Source organism: Balaenoptera borealis (assembly GCF_965194805.1).
Source record: "Balaenoptera borealis genome assembly, chromosome: 8".
NCBI classification, from domain to species: domain Eukaryota; kingdom Metazoa; phylum Chordata; class Mammalia; order Artiodactyla; family Balaenopteridae; genus Balaenoptera; species Balaenoptera borealis.
This window is the reverse complement of record NC_138865.1, coordinates 111,718,824-111,743,631: the sequence shown is the minus strand read 5'-3', so window position 1 is coordinate 111,743,631 and position 24,808 is coordinate 111,718,824. Positions and strand designations below refer to the sequence as shown.

The 24,808-nt window shown below is 53.1% G+C and overlaps 1 protein-coding gene and 1 long non-coding RNA gene across 2 annotated transcripts in view; both read right to left on the bottom strand.

Moving 5' to 3' along the window:
- Nucleotides 1–21,428, bottom strand: part of NEK6 (NIMA related kinase 6) — an 84,403-nt gene extending 62,975 nt beyond the window's left edge. The window contains exon 1 of the mRNA XM_082403343.1: nucleotides 21,297–21,428. The gene's annotated coding sequence lies outside the window, so the exon portion shown is untranslated. The remainder of the gene's footprint in view (nucleotides 1–21,296) is intronic.
- LOC309633958 overlaps nucleotides 1–24,808 on the bottom strand; it is a 253,401-nt gene that overhangs the window by 138,108 nt on the left and 90,485 nt on the right. The window lies entirely within an intron of this gene.

Here is a 24,808-nt window from a genome sequence, read left to right as displayed (position 1 = left end):
CACAGGCACGGACTGGAAGTTTCTTTGGGCGGCATGAACCTGCGGGGACCCAGGCGCACCTGGAATTCCAGGCTGAAGGCCGGTCAGTGAGAGAGGCCCCAGATGGCCCCGGACGGGCAGGGGCTCCATCCTGCCCCGGTGGGTGACCGAGGGCACAGAGCTGTGCTTTTGTGGGCCTCTGTTTCCTTTCCAAGAAAACGAGGTTCCTTTATTCCGTCATCATTTGCCAGGCTTTTCTTGAGAGGCTCGCGGAGCCAAGCACTGTCTGCGGCACAAGGCAGAGAGGGCCTTGTCCCTCCAGAGGTGTGTGGTCAAGAGGTGGATCCAGACATGGCAGCAAACAGACACGGTCATTGCTGACACAATAAGTGCTACGGGGGAAATGCAGCTGAGGAGTGGGCCGGCGGGTACAAATAAGGCTTCACGGGTCGCTGGGACAATGAAATCAGATGGTGCAGCAAATTGCTTAGCAAATAATCAGCACTCAACAGATAAGTGGGGTCCTCCCTTCCTCCCGCTGCACAGGTGGGGCAACTGAAGCCAGAAAGAGAAGGGCTGGAGCAGGCTGTCTAAGGACTGGGGTTGCTTTGGGGGCCTTACTGCCCCACGTTTCCCGGGGAGCCAAGAGAGGCCCCACCAGCCCCACCTGACCCTGCTGGACTCCCTGCTCTTTCTTGGTGGGAAAGCCTCTGATATCATGCCCCAGGCTAGACCACTGAAAAAGTCTAGCCTTCTAAATCATCACGCCCCCAGCCAGCCCACAAAAACTACCCGTTCTCCACCAGCAAGACTGTTCCAGCAGGTGAATGTCCTCCCTGAATTTAAATCTGGGGTCCTTCGCCTATTTGCTAGGAAATCTTGGCCAACTTTCATCACCTCTCTGAGCCTCACTTTTCATGATCTGAAAACGGGGAGCCCTCCCTAAAAAGCTTGCTTGACATGTTCAATAAGATCGTGGAAGCAAAGTGCCTAGGGTGTGCCTGGCACACAGGAGTCCCACCTGCCCCGCCTCCACCTGCACCAAGGGAAGGGGGAGTGTGGACCTGGTCTGGGCAGCCGGGTGCAGCCCTAGGGGAGCTTGGCATCAGGAGGGAAAGGCTAAGTAGAGGGGACGGCGCTCTAACCGGCGTGGAGGGTCAGATGCGTGTGAAGACCAGCCCCGCGCCTTCTTTGCTGGGTGTCTTGGCCACGATCCTCACCTCTCTGAGTCTCAGTCTCCCCGGCAGAAAAATGGGTTCTGGTGATGATGAAATGAGACCTCACCCAGGTATGTCAAGTCACCCAGACAGTATCTGGCACATTAGTCCGCTCGCCCGCATTCATCCATTCTAAAACGTCTGGGTTGCATCCCAAGTGGGTGCTGGACCCTGTGGGGGGCCAGGGTGGGAGGGGTGTGGCAGACCCGTCTCCTCTAGAACCACCCTGGCATTACCTGGCTCTGAGAGGGGGCACAAAGGGGCTCCTGGGCTAAGCTAGGCTCACCCTCTGTGGGAAGCGACGCCCAGACAGATCCTGGGAAGAGCCGGCTCACCCCCTGGGTGCCACTGACCCCATAACACGGCCTCACACCAAACCTGACGCTGTGAGCCCCTCGCTGCGTGCCACACAGCAGCTGTAAGACAGGCCAATGACCGGGTAGGCCGGGGGAACCTCTGGCCCCAGCCCGCTCCCCCCAACACTCCGCAACAACGTGCCACAGACAAACATTAACGCTCAGAGCTGCTCGTCTGAACAGCTTCCCTTCTGACTCCTCCAGACCAACCAACCAATCAATCAATCAATCGATAAGGCGAAAATCGGAATTCAATCATGGTGACAATACAATGGGCTCCCCAGGAAGCGAGTTAGAAAACCGGGGCTCTTGCAGATTAATGAGACTGCCTGGAAATCGGGGAAAATAAATGTATTCCCTGGGCGGATGCACTCCCATTAACTCCGGCTTCTCATCCCAAGAAAAAAAACACGCGGAGATTCAGATTTAGGGAAAATAACACATCCCTGGCACTTTTTTTTTCCCTTCGCAAAGCGGCTGCTGTGAGCTTTACATATTTTATCATTTATTCGCACATTGTCCCCAGCAAGTTGGTAGGCGCCGGCCTTGTTTTTCACAAGAAAGCTGTGAGAGAGGCTGAGGATGTGGAGGTGAGGGGCCTCCCACCCCGACACCCAGCTGACGAAGGGCTGGGGCGGTGGGTGGGAGAAAGCCAAAGGTTCTTTTTGGGTGGAATTTCAGCCTTAGGCAGCTGAGAGGTTCTGGGGAGTCCACACCGACAACCACACCAGCCTCCCGGACTGAACACCCTCCGTAACACCAAACCGTTTGCCACAAATGCCACCAAAAATGCCATCCTGACCACACCACCCTCCCTTATCAAACTTCAAGGCTTCCAGATAGTCATCACTCTAGAGCGCAGCAACCAAGGCCTCCTTACTCCTGACCCCAATCCCAGCTGACACCGGTCACCCACCACATCAGCTCCACAGAGACTCTTACTGCTTCCTGCAACCCACTGCTTCACACCTCTGGCCCCTGCACTTCCTGTGCCCTCCACCTAGCTCCCCCCTCCCCCCACCTGGCTAACCCCTACTGATCCTCAGGTGCTTCCAGGGGAGACAGATCGGGGTTCAAATCCTTGCTGTGTGATCTTGGATAAGCCACTTCACCTCTCTGGGCCTTGAGTTCACTTATAAAATGAAGCCATGTAAAGGTGAAAACTAGAAGATGATAGCACATGTAAACCCCTGATGGATGCTCTGTTAAAAAGGAAATAATAGCAGTAGGAGGAGGAGTTGTTTAAAAATGATAGCTGATAATTCTATATAAATAATTCCATACCGTTAAGAGAAAAGAGCTGGCATTTGTGGAGGAGGCACCGGGCATGGGGCATGGAGCCTCCACCCCAGCCAGGCCTTTCCCCTCTGAACACACCCCAGCCACACGCAAGCCCCCTGCTCACAATGAGCCACTGGGAGTCAACAGTCCCTTCAGTCTCTTGCAGGAATTCCTTGCTGCTTCCTGATTCTTCTTGTTCCCCCCTCACTCTTAGTCTGACCCTATGCGCCTTGGCCTCACTCTATCTCCACCCCCACCCCAAATCCAGGCATCAAGTCAAAGGGCAAAGAGCTCATCACCCCTTCTTTACTGATGAGGACACTGAGACGGGCCCATCAGGAATCACTCCTGAGGTCCTGAAGCAGTTTAAGCCACAGCGGAATATTCTTTCAACCTGCAGCCTCGACTTTGCTCCCTGACACAAGTGTCTCCAGGTAGGAGCCCAGACTGCCGACACTGGGCCCCTCCTCATCTCTGCTCCAGGCTGCCCATCTCTCCCCCACTCACCCAGGCCAGCCCCCATCCCCTCTCATCCACCCTAACACCCGCAGCGCCCTCCCACACCGCCACCCCCAGCCTCCACACAGGCCACGCACGTGCTTCAGGGAGCCACTCTCCAACTCAAGACCCTTCCAAACGCCCATCGCCCATAGGATCAAACTCCGGATCATCACAGGATCGTAGGATCATCACCCATAGGATCAAACCCTGGATCATCATAGGATTGTAGGATCATCACCCATAGCATCAAACCCTTAAGGAATCACCTGTAGCAGGCCCATAAGGTGTGTGAGTCATGATATTCCTCCCCCTGGAACAGGTTCTATCCCTCCAGCCAACCCATTTGCCCCCAACAGAGGCCTGGGCTTTGGACACAGTGTCTAAGTCTCCGAGTTTCAGCTGTCTCCATGATAACGACGCCTGAGGAGCAAACTGAGGGTGCATCACTCCTTACCCCTCATCACTGTCACCAAGGCCTTCACGGGGCCAGGCCCTGGGCTGGGCCTTGGGACCACAGAGGAAAGTAGGCTTGTCCCAGCCCTGGAGAGGCTCCAAGTCCAGGGGACTGACTCATCAGTGGGCCCAAGGGATAGGGGCACGCCAAGAGGGTAAGCACTGGGGGCTGTGGGGCTCAAAGCAGAGTCCTACATAGTGTCCTGAGATCAGAGGAGACTCCAGGAGGTGGTGAGGTTTGAGAAGCAAGAAGAAAGGCATTATAGGCCAAGAGAGCCTCGAGTTCAGCACAGCAGAGGGATGGGGCCTGTCTGGTGGAGAAGGGGTGCAGCTGGACTGGACATTTCTGAATGCCAATCTGCCCACCTATGGGCTCTGTGTTCCCTGATTGTTACCTCCTTGGCCACTCCTCACCACCGTCCCATGAGGAACTTCATTTCAAAGATGAACAAACTGAGGCTTGGAAAGGTTATTTATTCAAAGGCAGCCAGCAAATTAGTGACATGGAGGGGAGAGCCTTGGTTTAAATATGTGGGCACCTGGGCCTTCCCCGGTGGCGCAGTGGTTGAGAATCTGCCTGCTAATGCAGGGGACACGGGTTCAAGCCCTGGTCTGGGAGGATCCCACATGCTGCGGAGCAACTAAGCCTGTGAGCCACAATTACTGAGCCTGTGCGTCTGGAGCCTGTGCTCCGCTACAAGAGAGGCCACGACAGTGAGAGGCCCGCGCACCGCGATGAAGAGTGGCCCCCGCTTGCCGCAAGTAGAGAAAGCCCTCACGCAGAAATGAAGACCCAATACAGCCATAAATAAATAAATAAATAAACAAATACTTAAAAAAAAAAAAATGTGGGCACCTAAATCTCAACCCTAGAAGTTTAAATATGTGTTTTTAAAAACATTCACTATAAGAGAATCCCAATTAACAGTTCTTTCAGAGATAGCAGAGCCTTCATCTATCCTTCCTTCCGGTATTTGTGGAATTCCCAGCGTGTGCCAGGCACATAGTCTTGCCCTCCCCAAGTTTACAATGTGATGAAGCACACAACTAACTCATAATGAGAACAATGACCCTGGGGTCAGAGCTCAGGTTAAGAATTGTATTAACTTGAGTCTGGTCCCTCTCAGACCTCCTCTCTTCATTCTTGTGCACACAGCAGACATTGCTAATCAATCCCAAAGCCTTCTCAACATGCCCTCTCAGGCAGCCATTACCAATCTATCAGAACTGGCACTGGAGGTGACAATTATTGCCATCCCTGTTGCCAAGGGGCACACAGGACGTTAGGCAGAGTGAGTAAAGAAAGTCCCTCCCCACTTCCCTCCTCCATTCTCAGCGGCCCAGATGCCTGAACTCTCACCATCAGACCGTGTTCAGCACTGCCCTCAGCCAGCATCATTGTATAACAGCAAAGACCCCCAGATGCTGGCTCAGTCGTGTGGAATCAGGGGCTGAAGCAGGGGCAGGCTGGTGACGGGCATCTGGACTTGGAGTGCTCGCTCTGCTACTTCCTAACAGAGGGGCACTGCTGTTCTCCAGAGGGCGGCCCAGGAAAATGAACAACCCCCAGAGCTACCATGTATGAAATATATGATCTGAAGCCAGTTTCTGGATTCTCTGAGCTTCTGTTTCATCTGAAAACGGAGCCAATGACCCCCACTCCCCATGACATACCCAAAGTGGCTGGCACAGGGTCAGGCATATGTGACGACCCCATGAACGCTGGGTCCCCCTCCTTCCCTTCCTCTGAACTCAAGGTGTGAGTTCAGGCTGACAAGCCCTTTCCTTATGCATTGGGGGCAGGAGCCATCCAGGTCCCGTCCACTCTCCTCCGAGAGGTGCCCCGGTGTGGCCTGCTGCCCCCTTCCTCCTTGGCCCAGTTTCTTAGGGCCCAAGGAACCATCCATTTGTAAGAGTTTGGTTTCTCTCTCTTTTTCTTTCCTTTCCCCTCTAAGCAAAACTGCGTGGTGGCTGTCCCCAAGGCAGCTCCTAAGGGCCCACGTTGTCCCGCACAAGTGATGGCGGTAGTTCCGTTAATGGGAAGCAAGACGAATGGTACCTGGTGCCCAAAGTGTACGAAGCGAGCCGGAATTGGAGGAAAGTGTTGCCAGAACACACCCTCCTTTGGGGCCTTATTAGGTCTTGAAAGAGCTGCCGCACTCTCTAAAACCTGCTTTTGCCAGCAGAAGCTTCATTTTACAAATATACAACAACTCAAAAACCCGTAAATGGGAAGAAAACCCTGAAGATTACGCTCCCTTGCTGCAGCGAGGCGGCGAGCTGCCACTCAGAGCTGAAGTCTTTAGCCTCGTCGACTCAGGGTTTAAATAAATGGGCCTGAACGCCAGCTCACCATTTTGTGAACACAGAACACGGATGTTTCTTTGCCGTTTAAGGACTGTTTGCCAATGGTGGGATGGGACAGCTTTGGGAACATTTTCTTTTAAAAGGCTTGTTTGTCCCAGATGCCATAAAACCCTATGGCCCTTTCATCAGTCCCAGGAGGAATCCCTGACACAGCTCTCTTCCCCCAAGTCACACCCCCAGGCCCTCATAACACACCGCCATCTCTCCCGGCTTCTCCTGCCCTGAGAATCAGTGGCATCTCAAAAGCAACTTCATTGCAGAAGGGGCATCCATTTCCACAATGACCCAAAGGGCTCACCCCTCCCCCCAGTTGGGGGTCAAGCTGCTGAATTGTTTTGGGGGCTTCAGTGTGTCCAAATTCAAAATGTGGGTGGAGGCCGAAGCTGGGACGGACATAGCCAAGGCAAATGACAGGCAGAGCAAGTGGACATGCAGTCAGGCTGCCCGGGGCTGTGTGACCTTGGCAAGCCATGCAACTCCTCTGGGCCTCGGCCTCCTCATCCCTAACACAGGGCGAACCCCACCCACCTCCCAGCCCTGGAGCAAGGAGTAAATGCAATCCCAGCTCACTGGGAAATGGTCACTTCCCAGGCCACTTGGAGCACTGCCGGTCTGTCCTCAGCACAGCCTCCCATAGTCCCCAGCATCACCCAGACACTAGTAGGCCATCACACTAGAGCAGACTGGCCTAGGGCGTGTGCTCTGAGAGCCAAAGGCCTGGGTTCAAATCCTGGCCCAGCCACAGACCCACCGTGTGCCCTTGGGCAAAGGGCTCAGCCTCCCTTCCCTCGTCTGTAAAATGGGACTAATAGAACCTGCATCACAGGGTCACTGAGGGGAGTCAGTGCCATAAAACATGGCCAGGGCCTGCCTGGGGTGGCCCCGGGGGCCAGCAGCCCTGAGAGGGAGTGGTTGAGAGTCGTGGGGGAGCCTGAGAAAAACTCCCACCTCCTAACGGGGAAAACCACTTTCTCAAAGACACTGGAGGCAAAGCAACCCAAAGAGGCCATCTCGGGCCCCCTGGGAGAGTTGGGACCTTGAACAACAGGCAGCATGTTAAATCCCCAACAACAACCTTCCCAGGGAGTTAAGAGACTTCGGGGAGCCTCACTCCACGAGGCAGACTGGGGACACCAAGCCCCCCACATCACAGCCCCTGGTCATCTGTCTCTAACACCTGGACCAGTGACACTGAACGTACTTTCCCCATTTCTTGTTTCCGGTTGGTCTCCCCACAGGAGTGCCAGCTCCATTTTGTCTCTTTTGTTCATTATGCGTCTTAGGACAGTGCCTGGATCTGTGGGATCAATGAATGACCAAGCAAAGCAAGGAAGGGATGAACTCCCTGGGGAGGGCAGTTCTGGGCTGAGTGATTTCCAATGTGTCCCAGCGTGGAGAGGTGCTCCTGAGTGTCACAGGTGCCACCAAGCTGCAGTCCTCGCCCCACAGTGTCATGAATTATCAATACGATAACAGCCACCAACTGCTGAATGCCTGTTATGTACAGGCTTACCTCACGGGATCATGAAAACTCCCCCAGAGACAGGAACTGAAATTACCCCTTGCTTTGCAGTGAGAAAACTGAGGCCCCGGTGCAAAGTGACAAGCCAAGGAGACACGGTGAGCAAGAGGCAGAAGTGTGACTTGCATCCAGGTGTGTCTGACCCACCATCTCCCTCCTTCCTCTCTGATCCGAAGAGCAGCCCCAGGGCTGGCTGGATCTTGGAGGAGAAAAGCTGGAGTTGGAGCCTCGGGACCGCTCCCTGCCAAGAAGGGTGACTGCCCAGAGGCAGGAGCCGGCAGACAGCAGAGGCTGCGGTCCCGCTCCCTTCCCGTTCCGCGCACACGCAGCGGTGGGCGCAGCGGCTCAGCCGGGCAGTGACCCCAGCCATCCAGCCACGCCTGGGAGTCTTCGAAGAGCAGTGGCTTCGGGGATCCCCCGGGCCTGGGTTCAAATCTCAGTTTTCCAACCATGTGGCTTATGGCTTTGGACCGATGGCTTCATTCTCTGAATCTCAGGTATCCTCATCTGGAAAATGGGGTCAGCCTAAAATTGTTGCAAGGGTTAACTAAGGGAACACAGATAAAGCACTTGGTCAGATCGCTGGTGCACAGTAGGTTCTAAATAATAAGCATTAGTTAACTTTCCCAAGGCTCCCTCATTCATGTTTTTGGGAATGGCCAGACACGTACGTCCTGTGGCTGCCTGGCTTCCCAGTTCCAGGGCTGGGAACGGCGTGGGTGGCTGGCGGAATCCGAGTGCTCAGCCCTCTCCGATCTCCAGGGCACCACCTGCTTGGCGTTGTTCCCGAGGAAACAGGTCAGCAACCTTATCATTCGATTTCTGACCCTTGTCACTCAGGAAGTCGGAGGGGATGGGTTTGTCAACGCAATAACATCCGGCAACAACGTAAGGGATTAAAGCAGGGAGGGCATTTCCAAGGAGGCCCGTGAGCACGGTGTGTCCTTTGCACGAGACGCCCAGGGTGAGGAGGGAGGCCAGCGGGGCCACCTGACAGCAGTCACATCCCGGGCCAGCGGTCTGTAGACGGTACCTCACTGCAGAACTTTCCCTTCCATAAGACTGGCCTCAACGGCATGTCGAGACCCCGTGCTCTTTTTGAAGGGCTATGGTCCTCCCAGCAGGGGCAGCTTCACGGGCAAGTGATCAGCATTGGCACATGTGGCCCTGTCCTCAGCAGGGAGCTCCTTGCTTGGAGTTTCAGGCTCTGTGTGCACTCTCTTGAAAGTCTTCACCTTATCTTTGAACTTGTGTTTTCTAAGTGAAGTTGGTGGAACAATGGTGCATGTGCTGGGGGTGTGGAGTCTCAGCTCACGAGTGGTCCTGCCTTGCCCAGGGCGGGTCTCAGCTGCCCACCCCCCTGCCCCCAGCAACCTCTGCTGTTCTCCACCCTTGGCAAGGGCCTGGCTGCAGACATGGCGAGGGCTGGGGTCAGGTGTGCCTGCCCACCGAGCCACAGGGTGGGGCCGTGGGCACCTGCGAGGGTCTGTACTCACCCTGTGAGTGTCCCTGTGCCCAAGGGATCATGGGCACAATAACAAATTAAAAACATCACAACAGGTGGGGAGAGAGACTGTGAAGGGAAGGAAAAAGCTTTCTTCCTGCTTTTTGAACAGAGGACCTACATTTTCATTTTGTACTGGGCCCCCCAAATTACGTGGCTGGCCCTGCCTTCCATTTATTTATTGATCCTTGGGGACACCCCTGCGCCTCTGCAGAGCTAGAAGACACCGCTCTCGGGTCTGAGGCCATCACTGCCTAAGAAGCTTCTCAGAACAAGGCCCCCCAACCCCCTACCCACCCTGCCTGCCAGGCTTGTTCTTTGAACCCCTATCATTGGTCACTTATTGCTGTCTTGTGGGCCAGGCCTGGTTTTCCGGTGCCGGGGATGTGACGGTAAGCCAGATCACAGAGCACTGATGGAAGCAGGCAGGACTGCTGGTAGTGTAGTCAGGCGGAGGGAGCCGGTCCGGCAGAGCAGCAGGGAGGGCGAGGTGGGAAGAGCTGGCACGTGCAGGCTGCCTCTCGAAAGCAGGGACGTGGGGGTCGGCTCTGGGAGACGGGCAGGAGCCCCTCCATCAGTAAGGCGGGGGCACCCTGACTCACCTCCCGGGGCTGTCGGAGACTGAAGGGGCTATCGTGCCTGAGGGGTGCCTCCAGCCGGCCGGGACAGGCACGGCAGGGAAAGGGGGCGGCACAGGCACAGGACACTAATGCAGGACAGTCAGCGGCGGGCTCCGCAAAGGACTGCAAAGCCAACGATGAAAAAAAAATCGGAGGGGCAGCACCGCCATACCCTGAGCCCCTACCACATGCCAGGCACCTGGCTAAGGTGGCTTGATCTCACCATCGGCCCCCTCCCGGGGTAGATATTTATTCCTGTGGTTTCTATTCCCACTCGACATTTTACAAACATCACCTTACTTTCTGTGGTTTATAAAGTCCAGTTGGTACCGAGCACGGGGTCAACCATGCTTTTCTGGTATGACTCGTCACGGATAGAGAAGAATTCACGCTGACTAAGAGCTCAGACTGCACAGTCGGGCCAATCTGGGTGTGATCCTGGACCACCCCCCAGCTGTGGGTTCTGGGGCAGATCTGACCTGCCCTGGGCCTCAGTTTCCCATTTGTAACTTGGGGTTAACAAGAGTCCCATCCTGGAAGGGTTGCTGTGATGAGTAAGTGAGGTGACGTCAGTGAAGGATGCAGCACACAGCCAGTGCTCGATAAACGTCAGCCAGTGCTACAGCCGATAAACGTCAGCCAGTGCTACAGCCGTGAAACCCCAAAACATCCAATGAGAAACCCGAGCATTGCGTGGCGCTTCCTGGGACCGTGCGAGTCTGCTCCCTCCTTCCTAGCATCTGCCACAACTCTGCTCGAGACTGTTCTCTCCCCCCATTGTCATGTCACATCAGTCCATAAATATTTAAACAACATGTCATCAGATTATTATAACATATGATCTATAGCACTGATGTGCTGCAGTTCTGCGCATTTGGGCTTCGTTTTCAGAATATCGAGACATAAAATATTTATATATTTAGCCAACCACGAGATCTCACATTCTGTCTCAAAATGCTGGGTGGTGGCAAGACGCTGAACTGAGAGGCAACGTGTGAAGGGGATGCCTTGTTCTCACGTCGGTTCCTGGGGCATCTGGATTGTTTCTGGTTCATTCCAGGGACGTCATTGTGTGGCCTGTGAACGGTGGCTGGCCGAGTTTATCGCAGCAAGCAGAGGGCCAGGACTAAAGAAACCCCGTAAGATGGGGCAAGAGTTCAAATCACTTGGGCTCTGTCATTTTCCTTTCTGTATCTCCATAGACCTGCGCATAGTAGGTGCTCTTAAACGTCCACTGGAAAATAAGTTAATTCACCTGCAGCCCACAGCACCACCCAATGGGCTGGCATCCAGCAGGGATTCAGTCACATTTGCTCCCCTGTTTCATTCCATCCCCAGTTCCCAGTACCAGGCCTGGCCCGGAGTGGGATCCACTGAATGTTGCTGGATGAATGGCAATTGAAGGAATAAACACGTGACCAGATAAATCACTTAATTAGCTAATAAATGAATGCGGGATAATGACTCTGGTCATGTCTGCTGGTCGGAATTATACTGTGTAAGACCCTCCTCCAGAGAAACAAAGCCTCTCCAGTAACCCGTAGTGGGTAGGCAAAGGGGTTTTCCTGGGTAATTAAATATCTCGATTGCTAACATTAGCACATCACAGTGACCACATGTCCCGGAATTTTCAGTACTATGCAATTTCAAAGATGCCACCCCTTAAGCCATTCGAGCATCCAGGAACTTCTCACACACCAGCGACCAAACAGCTTCTTCCAAAACTGCCTCTCCTGTCCCCAAATGTCACTAAAATGCTTTTACAGACCACTGCTGTTTTGGGTGTTTGGAAACAGTGGTCATCATGTGTCCAACCTAGAGATGATCGACATCTGACGTCCTGGGAGGTCACAAAAGTATTCACAAATTAAAGTTACTAGCTTGGAGTAAAAGTATTTTCTTTGCGTGTTCCCCAAATGCCATGCTGTCACCATCAAGAGCTGGCATGCCCCACCTTTGTCCCCAGCCTCTGCATAAAAATCCAGTCCTCGTTTCCTCTTGGGTTGGCTGAGGCTGGCATTTAAAACAAACACAAAAGGCCACTAAAATTCCTGAGGGAGACGAACAAAGGAAATGCACACACACTGAGTCAGGCACGCCAAGTCCATGCTTGAGATCCCGGTGTAACTAAATCCGGCTGGACTTGGCTGGACCCGCCAAATGCATGGGGTGGGCTCCCTGTCTGTCTGCCATGTGCTGCCCAGTGGTCCTGCCACCTGGGCACCCACCCTGGTGGTCCACCAAGGCCACACCAGCTAGGGAATCGTTTCCTCTTTCAACCCAGGATTCCCTGTTTTCTGGGCTGGGGCAGAATCTGGGCTCTTGCTCATTTGCTACATAGCAAATATCTGTGCCCAGGTGGCTTGGGAGACTTAACCCCTTCCCCTTCCCTGAGCAACCCCCCAAAGATATGCCCTCTAAAAAATAAGCGTGGTTTATAGACAATGCAGCTTTAAGACATGGCACCCACCAAATCCTACCCAAAGCTCCTCCTCTACAGACTTCAGGAGGCACCTCTGCAGAAAAGGGGCTAAGGAGGGAGACCCCTGTAACTCTGGGAGGTAACCTCCGTGTTTAGGTTCCTCCTACTTGGGATAATCCAAGGATAAGTCTTTCTCTAAGAAACCTTCTCTGCACAGGGGAGGGTCAGTCGGGCACAACTCAGCCTTTTGCTGGCCACTGGGAGGAATGAGCAGGGGGTGCTTGCAGCCAGTCAAGTTTGCCACCAGCTTAAGTCCATATAAACATTCTTCAAGGATCCTGCCACTTACCCACTTAAAACTTTCCATTCATTCAACAACTATTAATTGAGCACCTATGTGCCAGGCACAGTACGGGACACTGAGGTACAGCTGTGGTCCACAGACCAACTCTTACCCTCATGGAGCTCACATTCCAGTCTGGGAGGCAGATAACAAACACACGATGTCAGGGATGGATAAGGGCCCTGAAGAAAAATAAAGCCGGGCCGGCGAATGGGGAGTGAAGGACGTGGGATTAATTTTGACAGAGTGGGGATGGTGGGGTCTCTTTGGAGAAGTGACTTTTGCAGTGTCCCTATGAAGGCTAGGAGCAAGTCACGGGAATATTAGGAGGAAAAGGATTTCAGGGAGCCGGGACAGCAAGTGCAAAGGCCCTGAGGTGGGAGTACGCTTGGCATGTTTGAGGAAAGGTAAGGAGGCTGGGGCAGAGTGAGTGAGGGGGAGACTGCTGAAAAGTAAGGCTGCAGAAGTAGCAGGGGCCCCACTGCTCTTGCAATAAAGACCAAAGCTCACAGATTCTGGTGGGCCTTGGCAGCCTCCTCTCCCACTATTTGCCCCCTTGGTTCGTACTTTTCCTTCCAGTTGCCTAGGAGGCCCTCTCCCAGGCCCTGGGCCTGGGCCTGGCCACCAACTCACAGCCCACACAACGGGCACTTCCAGAGGGCAGCCTTCAGACCAGACCCCAGGACACAGGTTTCTCACAACACTAAGGCCTATGGTAATTAGCACCATATAGCCTGGATTCTTTATGTCCGTTTCTCTGTCCATTAAATGGGCATAATGGTACCTGTGTCACAGAACTGCGGGAGGATGAAGTGAGTTAATCCATGTAAAGGGTTAGAACAGAATGTAACATGTGGTGAATGCCTGGTACAAAGGCTCTATTGAAGGGTCCAAAGGCTGAGAAAGTGGTAGGAAGTTCCTGGCTTCGCACTGCTTCATGTGAACACAAACTGTTCACAAGCACCTACAACGGGGTCATGACACAACTTCTGCGGCTACCAGGTGGTGGGTGGGACCATTAGAGGGTCTCTGTGCCAACTCCCACCATAATGCCTGACTCAGAATGTCAGGACATATTTCTTGAGTGAATGAGTGGACAGATGACCACATAGCAGCCAGCAAGGGCATATCTGGTTAACAAAATGGAGTCCACTTAACCCAAACAACAGTGAATGGTCTGTGTTTCCGCACTGAACTGTTCACCCACATTCTGGGCCCAGGTGCCACGAACCCGAGCCTTCGCCTGAAAGTTGGGAGAACGATCTGATTTCAGCCACAGAACAGCCACAGCCTGTGTGGGAGACCTTAGGCTGGTCATAGTCTCTCTGTGGGCCTCATTCTCCCTATCTGTAAAATGGGAGGCTTTTAAGCTGTTATTTTTAAGCATCAGAAATTTTTCTTTTTTTTAAATTTAATTTACTTTTTTTATTTTATTTATTTTTTTTGGCTGTGTTGGGTCTTCATTGCTGTGCGCGGGCTTTCTCTAGTTGCGGTAAGCCGGGGCTACTCTTTGTCGCGGTGCGCGGGCTTCTCATTGCAGTGGCTTCTCTTGTTGAGGAGTACGGGCTCTAGGCACGCTGGCTTCAATAGCTGTGGCTCGTGGGCTCTAGAGCGCGGGCTCAGTAGTTGTGGCGCACAGGCTTAGTTGCTCCGCGGCATGTGGGATCTTCCCGGACCAGGGCTCGAACGTGTGTCTGCTGCATTGGCAGGCAGGTTCTTAACCACTGCGCCACCAGGGAAGCCCAGAAACTTTTCTTATAAAAATTTTTTTTCCAAATAAAATTAACCATTTTAAAGTAAAAATTAAGAGGCATTTAGTACATTCCCAATGTTGTGTAACCACAACCTCTACTTGGTTCCAAAACATTTTCATCATCCCAAAAGGAAACCCTGTACCCATTAAGCAGTTTCTCCCCATTCTCCCCTCCCCCACGCCCCTGATAACCACCAATCTCCTTTCTGTCTCTAAGGATTTATAGATTCTGAACATTTCGTATAAGAACCTTTCTTAAAATGACACCTGAGCAAAACCTCCTTATATAAAACAGGAAAGAGGAGAAGGGCCGAGGCTGAAGACGGTAGGTTTGTCTCTTCCCCTCCCCCTTCAGGGAGCTGACGTCCCCCATCCTTAGTGGCCTTTCAGGGAAGGCTCTGATCCCAGGCCCTTTCTTTTCAGAGTTCTAATCCTTAACTTGGGTTTCTAAGGCAAATCACCCCAAACGGTGCCCGAGAATCAAGGGCCTTGAGCCTGGCGTTACTGGCCCACTTGCCAGATGAGGAAGTAGAGGCTGGGCCCACATGAAGCCCTAGCCTGAGCTGACTGCTGGGGAGGTGCTGGATTCAAAGATCTCCAGAGCCCGCTGATGCTCTCTCCTCACCACACACACCAAGGCGGGGTCTCAGATGTGAAGAGCTGGCCAAAAGCCCACAGAAGCTACCTCACGAGGGCAGCCAGACCTGGGGGACAAAGATCACTCCTCTCCCTCAGGGAAGACAAGCCAGCCTGAGGGAGCCCCAGGAGCTTAAGAGGGAGCGCCAAACACGCACAGACTCCCTCAGCCCTTGCTGTGCAGGCTCTCTGTGAGGACCATGTTGGTGGAGAGGGCCACCTGCTCACTTCCAACCAAGAACTGCCTGCCCTCGGCCCAGGTCTGCGACAGCCGCTCCGTCAGCACAGACCTCTGATGGGGCCAGTGCTGTGTAAATAATTAACAAAACATCTGCCTTGCTTAATAACACACCATGGCTGACACAGCTCTCGGGGCCTCCGGAGACCCTTCAACTCCAAGAGGACGCACCAAAAACTTATAAGGCTCACTTTCCTCTCCGTGGGGCTGGCGGAAGTGCAGGGTAGACAGGAAAGCAAAATACTGATTTCTAAACATTTCCCTGAGATGCCCAGGGCCACCCTGACATTTAAATCTTGCCTCTTGGGACTTCCCTGGTGGCGCAGTGGTTAAGAATCCACCTGTCAATGCAGGGCACACGGGTTCGAGCCCTGGTCCGGGAAGATCCCACATGCCGTGGAGCAACTAAGCCCATGCGCCACGACTACTGAGCCTGCGCTCTAGAGCCCGTGAGCCACAACTACTGAGCCCACGTGCCACAACTACTGAAGCCCGCGTGCCTAGAGCCCGTGCTCCGCAACGAAGAGTAGCTCCCGCTTGCTGCAGCTAGAGAAAGCCCGCGAGCAGCAATGAAGACCCAATGCAGCCAAAAATAAATAAATTTATTAAAAATAAAAAAAATCCTGCCTCTTTCCAAATTGTCATTGTCTCCTCCACTCTATTTTGAGGGTCATGGTCATAGAAAAGTGCTTCAGTGGCAACTACCTGGAGGGGCCCCCGACACCCTCTTTTAATCTTGTTTCGGGCCTCAAGATACAGGGGCACTGAAAATGCTCCTGACAAAGAGATGACCTTCCCAGCCCTGTGACCCTGGGCGGGTCCTCGGTAATTAAATAGTTCCTAGTCTCTCATCAAGCACTTATGAGGTGTTACCCACCTGCTGAGCATTTTGTATACATTATTTTATTTAGTCCTTCCCTCACACTTTATGAGGTCATAATACTGTTCCTGTTTTCTGGATGAGGAAACAGGCTCCCAGAGGTGAACGACTTTTTCACAAGCAGCAGGTCTGGGCCTCCCACCTCACTCATTTGGATTGTGGGTGAGTGCCTTCCCCTCTCTGGCCTCAGTTTCCGTCCTGTAAAATGGGCATGCAGCTCTTCTCTGGATGGTGAGCCTACCGAATTCCTCATTTGTAGCTTGGACTGATCAGAGCTGAGGGTGGTTTGGATAGTAACTCTGTCCCTTTGCAGGTCTCTTCCCAACAATCCCCAATTTCAAAGACTTTGGGGACAAGGAAGAACAAGAGAGGGCAGGCCTTGGAGAAAGGGGACGAGTACAAATTCCACCTCCACTGCCCACTTGCTGTGAGAACGGGTCTCAGGGACTAAACCCAGTGGCCTCAACTACAACTCAGGGACCTCGGAACATTCTCCTTAAACAGCTCTCTGCTCTCCGTTCACTAGGATCAAGCACTGCCCCCGGCCAGCAGCCTAATTTTGAAGTGTGAGGGTTAAATAACTCCGGGAAACGCAGGCCCTGCAGGCTCTCAGTGACAGCCTCCCTCCCCCTTCCCTTGTCGGAATTCCTTCACACTCTATGGAATTCTTACATAAAGCCCCTTTTTCTTTTCTGTGAGGTCACCATCATGCAGATGTCTAAGAGAAAGAAAGACTGGCTCCACATGGATCAAGGCCGTTAGAACTGAATGCATTTCAGATCCCAGCTGGCCACCTTTCAATTCTGTAGGCCCCTCATTCAGTCCCCCCCCACCCCCCAAAACAGAGCCAGCTACAGCGTTGAGTCAGGTTTGGGGTGCAGTGATCCTGCTGGTAGATGCCGAGAAGGCCTGGCTACAAGACCCGGCCTTTGCCACCAGACCACCCGAGAAGTTGTCTGTGGAAAAATCCAGAATTGGAGACAACGGCAGAGGTTATGTATGAGGGTTTGTTTCCACACAAGTAAGTCTTGTTAGAGGGACAGATGTCAAAATGCTAGATCACTCTCCAAGTTCAAGTTCCCGAATTAAACGTCACAGGAAATTACACCACCAACTGATTTGCCCCAATGTCAGCTCCTGTCTGAGGAGGCCGTTGGTCTATTTCAGTTTGGGCCAAAGGAAGGGGCTGTGTGTATGCCACCCAGCTCAGATAGGGATGGATGAAGCCACTGGCCTGATTTTTTTCTCTTTAAGTTAACATTTTCCCAAAAGGCTATCTTGTCACTACCCAAGAATCAGAAGTGAGAAAATAGGCAACTACCAAAAGCCACCGAGGGTCTTTGGCCAAGCGTGGCCATCCTTCACCTTTCAAAGCAAATTCACAGACACCCAGGGGTGCCCAGACCACCCAGACAACCCCTCACTCCACGAGCACCCTTTCCCCAGAGCTCCAAGTTCTGACCACCATCTGAGGCGACGGCCAAGGAAAGGCCCATGGCATGGGCAAAACAGTTTCCTAAGAATGATGTCAGCAAAAAAAAAAAAAAAAGAGAGAGAGAGAGAGATAAAAATGTAGAAACAAGGACTATTTTTACCTCCCCAAATCACAGGCCAGACGGGAGAGAAATCCATCAATGCCAGAAATGCGGCTGGGCCTTCGCACAAGATCTATTATTTCACACCTTAAATTAACGCATCTCAAAGCAATTCGCAAATGTTCATCAATTTGCAGAACATACTTGGAAGGGAGAGAAATACCTTTTCTTTTCAACACCAAAGGACGCTCGCAGGAGCACCCCACGCCCAAAACCACACAGGTCTTCGCACACAACATTCCTTTCCAGTACAGTGTAGTATAAACCGTGATGTAAATGGAAATGAACGGGGAAGAGAGACAGGCTCGGAACTGAAATGGTAAGTAAGTGACAAGAAGCCTACGTAGAAATGATGCTGTTGTCAGATATTCAGAATTGAGAGTCAGGCCCCGTGGAGGTAACTCGCCATCATCAGGGGTCAGGACGCCGGGCTCTTCCTGAGGGCAGTGTCCTAGGTTGCTTCCACCCCACACAAGCCTGGAGGTGCCAACCCGTATTCAATCTCAGATGACTCACCAGGGCCCTCCACTCTCCTCCCTCTAGCTCCCTGGCTTGGTCTGACCCAAGAAGGGGAAGGGAATATTCTTCTCTTTTTGACAATTGTTTTTGACACTTCCCTTCTGAAACCAATTTTTGGCACTTCGAGAGGAAAGAAAAAATGTGAACTGTGGCCCTTTCTATCTGACAGCTCTGGCTCCTCTGCACCAGAGGGGCAAGTGTGGACGAGGAAGGATGGTAGTGCCTTCAGGAAGACCTCTCCCAGAAGTCTGGAGCCCAGCAAAGAACCCAGCATGTCTTAATCCACAGCAGGACAAAGGCAGACAGACCTGGTTTAAAGTTAAGAACTTCAACTCTGGAATCAGAGATGTGGGTTTGGATCCTGACTTTGCCATTTGCCAGTTTATGACCCTGCCCAAGTTACTTAACTTCATCTTCCTCTCTGTAAGATCAGGATAACAACCCCGAACATTCGCACTGTGCCAGACACATGGTACACAGCCGCTGTGACTTTCCAGGTTCAGTGGGGAGACTATGGGCTCTGCTCAGTCAAGCCTGGGTTCAAATCCAAGATCAACCGTATATTATCATGTGATCTTCAGCACATGATTTAATCTCTCTGTGCCCTAGTGCCCTCATCTGTAAAACGGGCAAAATGATTGTTCCCATCTCGTGATGCTGGTGAGTGGATTGAGTGAAACAAGGCAATTAAAGCTTTTAGTACCGTGCCTGGCACATGGAATACCCTCCATAAATGGTGGCCATTAGCCATGGTGCATAACTTTCATAAAATTGTGCACATTTCATCGCTGAGCCTCAGTTTTCTCATCTGTAAAATGGAGATAATAACCCCTACCTCACAGTGAAAATTAACTAAGTGTATGTACGTTTAAAGCACTCAGCACCCAGTCTGTGCACCTTCAGAAGGCAAATCCTGGTGCAATGGAAAGAGGATGGGCTTGAAGTCAGGCAGGTGACAGGATTCTGCTGCCACCTCCTCTCTGTGGTCCCAGGACACAGCTCGAACTCTCTGAGCCTTAATTTCCTTGTGCGTGTAAAACCAGAAGCCACGCTCCACAGCCTGACTTTTGGGAGGATTGTGGCGCCCAGAACAGTGCCCGGCACACAGTGGGTGCTCCATAAATGTGAATTCCCTTCCCCTGCTCCTTCCTTACTTGAAGCCTCCAGAAGTGCCATCTGGCAAAGCCAGGAGCTCCGTTTCTTGAACCCTGAACGGCCCTCTACCCAGACCAACCTGGGCTGCTGCTTAAGTCTGAGACTTTATTTTGCGGAGGTAGAAACTACTTTTTAGTCATTTCCGAAGCAGACGGGACGGCAGAGGCTGACAAACCGCAGGGACCATTTTAAATCCTGGGCCTTTCTTCTGGGAAGTTAGGCAAGAACCTTCCCAAATGTTTGCCCGTGGGGCTCTCTGCCAGGGAGTGACTCATCCACAGCTCCCCACAGGCATATTTTATTTGGGGGTGGGGGATTGCGGGAGGGCCTGGCCTTGCTGGGGGAGGGAAGGCAGCATTTCCAGCACACCCAGAGGTGGGTTTGTTTTTTTTTTTTTTCATTTTTTAGGACAAAAAAGAAAAAGAATGTGGGTCTTTTTTGTTTCCTTCCAGGTTTTGTTTGCTAAAAGAAGACGTCCAAAGTTCACTCAGTAAGCTGCTGCGTGGGGAACAGGCGCTTTCAGCCGGCTCTGCATCCCTTTCAATGAAATTCTTCTTCCATTAACGCCACGGTTTTTAAAATGTCCCTCCAAGGTTCGCCTGCGCACACACTGAGCTCCTAAGACGACATGTTCCCCTCAGAAAGGCAAGCCAAATTTTGACAATCCAGAGGAACTAGGGAGCTCCAGAGATTCTAAAGTTTGCCTTAAAGCAATTAAGACTTTCGACTGCAGAGATTTTCAACATTTATAAAGCACACCAAAAACTGTCAGTTAAAACTTCAAGGACAGACCTCGGAAGACAGTGTCCCAAGCCTGCTGTGATCAATTTGTTACTGTCTTGGGGGCTCACACTTGGAGCCCAGGCTCGATACAAATAAATCAGATGAATATCTATCAACTTAGTAAGACAGGCAGAGAGACACCCCCAGATACACAGACAAGTGTCCCTGGACCCCTGGTCTCCCCAGGGTCAGCCCCACCCTGGGCCGGGGGAAAGGGTTAAAATTCACCAGGGCCAGAGAGGGGCAAGAACAAAGCCAGGGGACACAGAAGAGTTTTTGGGAAAACTGAATACAGGTCCTCCAGTGCCAGGCCAAGAGGCTCCACCAGGCCCAGCACAGCCCCAGCCCAGTCTGGAGCCCCATGGAGGGTCCTGCCAGTGGTCCTGCCCAGGCCCAGCTGGGCTCTGCGATCTGACCTCTGGCCTCTCATTCACCAAAGAAAACCCAGCACCCACGGGGTGCCCACACCAGGCCTGCTTCTCTCCACGGGTTCCCCTGACATCGGGGCCAGCGGCGGGCACATCACGCAGTAGGCCTGGTGGGCGCAAAGGGGGGCCCTCAGCCTCCATAGCAAACATACTCTCATGCTCCTGTACACAAATTACACACTCACATCCACATATGTACACTTTTGCCCTCAAGGGCTCATAAATACACACAAAAATCACTTGTGAACACTCCCACGTGTGCGCGCGCACACATACACCCAGAATCCACACATTCTCGGTCACAAAAATGAGATCCCACATGAAGCGCCTGGCACATAGTAAACACTCAATAAATGGCTGAGTGGGAGCCATGCCCGCTTGCCCCGCACTCACTCACACCAAACTCCACCACCCCACCACCCCGACGTTCCGAGGTGCACACGCACCAACTCGGCCACAGGCACGCGCACACTCCTGCGAACACACCAGGAGGGACAGACGGACACGCCGCCCACGCACGCTCGGACGCACGGCCGGGGACACACTCAGACTCGCACGCTCACGCGCGTCCCGACCTCCCGCGTGCACACCCGCCCGCTGTCCCCCACGGAGCCTCGGGCGCGTGCGCGGGCACGCGCGCCCCGCTCGGCCCGAGAGTGGGTGACTGCCCCGCGGCCCGGCCTCCGCCCCTTCCCCGGCCCGCGCCGGCCCGATCCGGTCGGGCCCCGGCCCCAGGCCACTCACCGGCTCGCGGGCGGGCTCGGCTGCCGTAGGGAGGACTGGCGCACGGTCGGCGGGAGCGGTGGGTCCCACACGAGTTGGCGGCGCCGCAGCTGCACGCTCGTCCGCTGGGTTCCGCCGCCGCCTGCGCGGGCCCGCGCGCGCGCTCCCGCCCCTCCCCGCCGCGGGGCCGCGCCGCCCCCTGCGCTCGTGCGCGCTGCCGCCACGCAGGCTTTGGGGGGCGCCGGGGCGGCGCCCTCACCGAGGCCGGATCCCCTCACTCTCCCAAGCCCACTTAGCCGAGGACCCCCTCCTCATTTCAAAGCTGGGGAAACTGAGGCCCAGATCACACAGTGAGTCAGGTCCAGCATCTCCCCTTCTTCTCGGGCTCTAGACATTTAGGGTCTGCAGTCAGTCAACACCGTGGACCCCTCCCACGCATCTTTGGATACCCATCACCTAACTTTGCTCCCGTCACAGCCCTGGAGATACTGAAATCGGTTAATCAACAAGCGCTTATTTTGCGCCTGCTGAATGCGGACACTGAAGTAGGCGCCAAGGGTATCTCGCTGTGGTGAAGGCACTGCTCTCTGCCCTCAGAGGGCCAACGTCTCCTCATCTGGAGCTCCCCACTTCCTGTACACCCCAAGACCAGTAAGAGTCAATGTGCAGAGGTTTCTGGAAGAAGTAAGACTCTGCTAATGAATGCTGAACACCCCCTCGAAGGAGACAGAGTCTGTATGGGGGCCCAAAAGCAGCAGCTCAGTTCCCTGCTTCACTTCCTAGGGGGACCCCACCCCCCAAAAGGGGACGCTCCTGGCCCAGACAGTTCCTGTTTCCACACTCGCTGCTTTTCCTCCACACGCAAAACTGTGCTGTGTCCCGCAGGAGGGCAGGAACCAGGGACTGACGCTGGCTGCCTGCCAGCTGTCCAGCTTGGTCACTGTGCTGGGCACAGGGGGATACCCACTGGGCCTGTTTGCCCAGTGAATGGACATGTTTCAGCTGGCTTGGATCTCTGACAATAACGACACCAATTGAACAACCACTGTGTGCCAGGCTCACGGCTGCACACTCTGCCTGCCTCGTGCTGTTCAGTCCCACAGCCATTATTTGAAGGAGACTTTATGCTGCTTCTGTGCCCATTTTACAGATGGGGTAAATGAGGCCTAGAACTGAAGCTTAGAGAAACAAATTCTCTTGCCCAAAGTCACCCAGCTGGTAAGTGGTTGAGCTAGAAACTGGACCGCAGATGATCTGACCCCTGTGCCTGTGCGCCTAATCTAGGATGTGAACAGTGTGGTTCTGTGCTGCTGACACAAGAAGGGGCAGACGGGGCAGCAGCCCGTCCGGAGGAGCCAGCCCTTCTACAAGGCGACAGGGCTGAAATGGATCATTTTGCAAATTGGGTAGCCGTTAGTTGGGGATCTGATTACAGCCTCACCTCACATGATATACTTCACAATAAATGCCAGATAGATTGAACAGTTAAATATAAAAAATAAACATTGCATAAAACAAGAGAAAGTAACAGAAGTTCTGAGATTGTGTGGCAGTCTTACTAGTAGGTGGCTGATATTGGCTATATTCGTGCAGGAAACATTCATTCATTCATTCATTCATTTATTCGACACATAGAGCACCTTCTATGGGTCAGATGCTATTCTAGGCACTGGGATACAGTCATGAACAAAATACAGCCCAGACTCTCTTGGGGCTTCAATCTGGGGGTGGGAGGTGGGGGAAAAGAAAAATATCTGGCATGGCAAGGAAAATAGGTTTGGTGGAGAAAATAAAGCAAGGAGGGGGTTGGAAAGCCCCCCAGGGGTGCTTTTTCTTAGAGAGTGCTGGGAGAAGGCCTCTCTGATGAGGTGACATTTGAACAGAGGGCTGTATGAGGGAGTGAGGAAAGAGGTCCTCTGTGTATAGGACAGGTTCATGCTCCAAGAACCATCCTAGTACGCTACAGAGCAAGAACCTGAAATTCCTCTTTGAAGGAAACTTTGGGAGCAGCACCAGACCACTGAGGAAAGAAGCACTGGGACCCCCACGCATGTCTGTGTAAGAATCTACCATTTGTAAAGCCTGTTCCCAGCCTCACAGAGCCCCTGTAACAGGTACTCCCAGTGTCCTCATTTGCCATTTAGGAAACTGAGGCTCAGAGAGGTCAAGAAGTGTGCCACAGGTCACACAGCCAACCACCATCAGCAGAGATGGGTCTGGCTGCAGGCCAGCTGTTGGCTGCTGCTGAGTGTTAGGGGACTGAAGAAGTCCTGGCCGCCCCCTTCCCTCCCTCTGGGACTATAATTCAGGAACAGGAGGACCTAGGGCATCTGCTGTAGGCTTCTAGAGAGAGGAGGGTGCAGCAGCAGGACTTGAGGGTTTGGGGGGGAGTCATCCCCACCCTGTTTTCCTGGCCTTCCTCTTCCTCACCTCCTACTTACTTCCCTCTGGCCTGGTCCCAGCCCCTGGTGACATGCTGGGGGAAAAATCAGGTTAAACTCTGCCCAGAGACCCTCCAAATGCCCCACACTACCCTCACTACCCCGGCCACAGCAGGGGTAGGTAGAGAGAAATGGTACAATGCAACCTGAGCCCCACTCAACTTTTGTTTTTAATGCAAAGGATTTTTCTGTGAGTCCCCAAATGAGTCACTGTTAAGAGGTGCTTTGCAAAACGACTCCCAGAATTAGAATCAACGTCTCCCTACACACAGTGCCTGACACTCCCTCCCACGGCATTTGTGAATCTGGTCTAGGAGAAAGGCTATCTGTTCACCCCCAAGGGTTTCAGGATTAAGCCTGTGTCGTTTCATTATCTCTCTGCATTAGGGGAAGAGAAACTACTCTTGCTGGGCCCCTTCTCCATGCCTGGCTCTGCATTCTCCCAGCATCCCTCGAGGTGGGGGTCAGGATTTCTGTTTTACAGATAAAGAAGCTGAGGCTCAGAGAAGGAAGCTGGTTTGGACCCGGGTTTACCCAAAGCTTATATTGTTGTCAGTATTTTGGGGGAGTGGTAGTGGGGGGAGAGGGAGCCATAAAGTACTAGGATCACACCATGTTCTTTGAAGCCCCTTTGTCCAAAATGTCCTCTTGCCAGCTTCCGATGGTGGGCATTTTTGGGGGATGGTCTGGGTTTTCCCAGGAACTCTTGTTTGTTCTTATCATCTGAGCGTGATTATTAATAGCACTCCGTTTCACTTCAAAAGTGTCTTGGTTTGGATGATAAACTTTAGGGTCACCCTGTTTGCTTGCAAAGGTCACTGCATGGGGGGATTCAGATTTTACTTTATGAAATAGAGGCCTCTTGTCTGCTGGGCGCCTCTCCACCTCCTGATGTCTGTCTGTGTATCTGACCAAGAACTTTCACAAGAGTTTATGGGGATTTTCAGGAGCAGCAAACCCAGCTGGCTGGGAAGGGAGTCAGGACTGGAGTCAAGGCTCCCTTCCACCCCAGCCCTGCCCTTCGCTCCCTGTGTGACCCTGGGTCAGTTTCTTGACTGGCAAAATGCGACCTTGACCTTTTAGGATTTCCTG